Source organism: Aethalodelphis obliquidens, unplaced genomic scaffold, assembly GCF_003676395.1.
Source record: "Aethalodelphis obliquidens isolate GAN/ISIS:26980383/991018 unplaced genomic scaffold, ASM367639v1 scaffold29, whole genome shotgun sequence".
In the NCBI taxonomy this organism is placed as follows: Eukaryota; Metazoa; Chordata; class Mammalia; order Artiodactyla; family Delphinidae; genus Aethalodelphis; species Aethalodelphis obliquidens.
The window spans coordinates 1,093,090-1,097,780 of record NW_020837973.1 but is presented as its reverse complement, the minus strand read 5'-3'; positions in this window follow the sequence as shown (position 1 = coordinate 1,097,780).

Below are 4,691 nucleotides of genomic sequence, written 5' to 3'. Positions count from 1 at the left end.
CCCACCCCCCATGACTTGATCCATCATTGACCTGACTCACCATTGACTTGACCCACCATTGATACAACCCACCATGACTTGACTCACCATTGCCTTGAACCACCACTGACTTAACACACCATTGACTCAACCCACCATGATTCGACCAACTATGGCTTGACCCACCATGACTTAACCCACCATTGACTTACTCGATCAGGACAGATGTCAGGACAGTGCAGATGTCAGGACAAAGTGCATCAGTGCATCAGTGCAGATGTCAGGACAAAGAAAAAAGCAAATAAGGTCTATGCTGGGTGAATAGTATCCCCCCAAAGTCATATGTTTCTGGAACCTGTGGATGCGACCTTATTTGGACGTCAGGTCTTTGTAGTTGAGTCCCAAATCCAAAGACTAGTGTCTTTATAAGGAGAGGGAGTTTTAGACACACAGATACACGGGAGACACCATGTGAAGATGGAGGCAGAGATTGGGGTGATGCATCTATATATCAAGGAACACTAAGGATTACCAGGAACCACCAGCTGGAAGCCGGAAAGAGGCCTGGAACAGACTCTCCCTCCGAGCCTTCAGAAGGAGTCACCCAGCCAATACACTGATCTCAAACTTTTGACCTCCAGACTGTGAGAGAATAAATGTCTGTTGTTTTCAGCCACCCAGGCTGTGGTGTGTGTTGTGGCAGCCACAGGAAATCAACATAACATCTTAGCATTGTTATGAAGATATTCTGAGCACGAGGACCTCTGAACATGTCTGTGGGATGCCCAGGGGTCTGTGGACCACACGTGGAGAACCAGTGCTATTGGACAGCTCTCCCATCATTTCCCTATACTCTGCTGTCCTCCAGGAAGACTTGCTTGCATTTTTCTGTCTATGGGATTGTTTCTGTAGAGGATGTGGTTTGACCTAAGCCAGGTCTAAATCCTTGTCATCTCAGGTGGGGTGAATGTGGAGTCTGATGTGTTTCTGTCTCATTAAGGACAGATGGGATGGCTTCAGGGAGAGGCCTGAAGAAGGGCCACACCAGTCAGTCTCAGACCACGAACAGCATCTGATTATCTCGCTGCAAGTGTGAGGAGGGTCATTCAAGGGGCTTTACGGACACAATGACAGGACAGAGGCCAAGTTCGCCCTCTAGGGCCGTCAGGGGAAGCAATTTGGGTGAAGAGGTGTGGGAAGTAATTCCTTGTTATTTCTTTTTATATCACAAAATTACAAATAGAATGTGCAATATGCCAACATGCATGGAGTAAAATGAACAGCTTCCCTTCCCCTCCGAGCCCAGCTCCCCTGAAGGAACCATATTAACAGCCTTACCCTCTTCTCCAAGCTCCTAGAAGTGTGCAAACGGGTCTCAACCATCCACCCTGGTGGCCAGAGAGGCGAGAAGCAACGACCCTTCCACCCAAGAGGGGGTTGCACCCTCAGGGGCAAGGGAGCAAGGAGGTAGACCCTCCTCACAGCCAGCAGCTCAGGTCCCAGGGCAGCGGCTCGGACCCAGCACCTGACTTTGCAGGCGGCCCCAGCCACACCCCACTTTCTGGGAACTTATGCACAGTCGAGGGCTTTAAAATGCCATCTGTTTCCAGGGCATAGAGCAAACTCTGAGCCTCATGATAGGTTGAGAACTTGGAAGTTTGCATTATTTAAATTAATCATCTAGCCAAACCGCTAACCTGGTTTCTATCTATCATCTACCTATCTATCGACTATCATCTATTATCTATCCAGCTGTTATCTATCTATCGACTATCATCTATTATCTATCCATCTTTCCACCATCTCTCTGTCATCTATCATTTATCTATCTATCTATCTATCAGGAAAGTTCTACCAGACCTGCTTCAGGAGAGGGATTCCTGACGCTCTATCCTGTGACCACAAGGGGAGGGGTCCCCACCGGCAGTCGTCCTCTCTCCTCCTCAGCCTGGGCCATGTGCCTGCAGACAGGTGTGTCTCTCAGGACTTTGAGGCCTCAGTAAAAAAACAAATGCACTGCTAAGCCCCGCAAGCGATCAGTCACCTCACAGGGCCCTTCGAGGTTCCGGCCAGGGAAACCAGGCTCTGCTTTCTTGGTTTTCCGTCCCCGACTGTTGATCTCAGCAGGACACCTAGGCGAGGATTCAGACCCAACGAGAAGATGGGCGACAGCTCCACAGGCTCCAGCCCGAGTCCCTTCTTACAGCATCTTCTGAAACAGATCCCCCATGTCCTCTGCAGAGTTTTCATTGTTCCTCCCTTGACCCTCAGACTGTTCTCTGTTTGGGGAAGATTTCTAAGTTCCGAGCAGGGGCGGTGGACACTGCCCCCAACAAGCAGGAAGGGTTTTGTTCTGCTTGTGTTCTGACCAGTCTGCCGAGGCCGCCCAGCAACACGGGGGTGCGGGGTTCCCCCAGGGTCCCACCGCGCTCTCTGCAGGAGGGAAAGTAGACGCGGTGTTTCCATTGCCCTGAGCTGTGCGTGGAACTGCCAGGTGACCAGAAGAACGGCTACTTCCCCTCAGAACTCGTGGAGTCAAAGGAGTGACATCCACGCTGCCTGGGCCCCTGGGAGGCCCTGGCCCTTTGGGGGAGCATGGGAGCCCCCCCCTTCCCAGTCTCACTGAGGAAGCCCTGGGGACCACAGATCTGCGAGTGTCCCCACACCTGGGGAGCATGACATCAACTAGCAAATAAGAAGTAAAGAGAATGGCCCAGTTCCACTCCTGGGTCTGCACCCAAAAGGATGGAAGGCAGGGTCTTGAAGAGATATTGGTGCCCCCAGCAGCATTGACCACAGCAGGTAAATCGTGAGCAGCCTCCGCGTCCATGGACAGGTGATGGACAAACTGTGGTCTGTCCACACGGCAGACTATGATTCAAGCTTAAACGGAAGGAAATCCTGACACCAGCTACAATGTGATGAGCCCTGAGGACATTGTGCCCAGTGAGACAACCCAGTCACAAGAGGACGAATCCTGTGTGATTCCCTCTAGGGATGAGGCCCCTAGATGGTCAGATTCATAGAGACAGAGAGTAGGACCGTCGGGGCCAGGGGCTGGGGGAGGGGCAGGGGACAGCGTTCAGTTTGGGAGGATGAAAGAAATCCTGATTACAGCTGCACAACATTGTGAATGTACTTAATGCCACAAGCTTACACTTAAAGATGGTCAAGACGGTAAATTTTATGTTTAAATATGATACCATAATTTTTAAAATAATGTAATACACCAAAGACCATTGAATTATACGTCTGAAGTGGCTGAGTTGTAATGGTATATGAATTATATCTCAATAAACCTGTTAAAACACACACACACACACACACACACACACACACACAGTCTGGAGGGCGGCCTGGGGGGAGGTGGGAGCTTCCCTCCTGCTTCTGAACAGGGGGCCCACATTCCCCTTTGCACACATCCTGCAGCCGAGGCCCTGCTTCCCAACCCGGAGCCCCGTCCAGGTGCAGTGGTCTCACAACTGCAGCCCCTCTGGATGTGGTCCTGGGCCTGCCCTCCCTGCTCGCTGCCCACACGGGGCCGCAGCACCTCCAGACCCGCGCCTGGCCATCAGGGCCCCTGCACAGGGTGTTGAAGGAGCAGCAGAGGTGGAGGGGCTAGACGGGGAGGCCAGATGGACCCAGACGGGGGGACGCAGTGAAAGGCATCAGGACAGGCAACAGTTTTGCTTGTTTGGGCTTTTTTAGAATCTTAACGGCAACTTAGCAGATGTGAAGTCATCTCTCAAAGTGGCTGAGAGATGCAATTTTGAATGGTTTGTTTCCTTGTGATCTTGAGTGGTTTGTTTTATTGTCTCCTCGTCTTAACATGACACCGGACCGAAGTCCACGGGTCTGCGTCCTTGCTGAGAGACCCTGGAGACGCAGGCTCACGACGCAGGGACCTCAGGGGTGGCCGCTGCATCACGGGATTCGCAGGAGGAATTTGCGACGGGGATTCGCGGGAGGCCAGATGCGCCGAACGAAGTCCACGGGTCTGCTTCCTTGCTGAGAGACCCTGGAGACGCAGGCTCACGACGCAGGGACCTCAGGGGTGGCCGCTGCATCACAGGGACTCGCAGGAGGAATTTGCGACGAGGATTTGCGGGAGGCCAGATGCGCTGAACGAAGTCCACGGAGCCTGCGCATTTTTGGAGAGAACCTGAGGCACAGCGATGCCTCGATCACCACCCAGAGGACCGCGGCCACCCGGCCTCCGGCTCCATCCCAGGTCAGGGCCGCTGTGGTCTGCGAGGCTTGGCACCTACCGTGGGGACCCACTGACCTACTGACCGCTCAGGGCAGCCCCACAGGCTCCAGGACCCTCTGCCAGGGCTGCCCTTCAGCCACTGGCCTGGCGGCCAGCAAGGCCAGCCAGGGCAAGAGATTCCCAGAGAACCTTCCGGAAGATTTCAGGGCTGGGGGGACTGTCTGCTGGTTCCCAGGGGGCTGTTGGCTCAGGCGGCAAAGGCATTTACAGTGCCGGCTGAGGAAGGTGATGCAAAGCACAGAATCGTAGCTCGGGGACCGTTGGGGTGTGTGCACCTGCCCGTGTGTCTGTGTGCACGTGTGTGTGCACGCCCACATGTGTGTGTGCGTCTGCATGTGTGTGCACCTGCGTGTGTGTCTGTGTGCACGCGTGTGTGCACGCCTGCATGTGTGTGCGTCTGCATGTGTGTGCACCTGCGTGTGTGTCTGTGTGCACGCGTGTG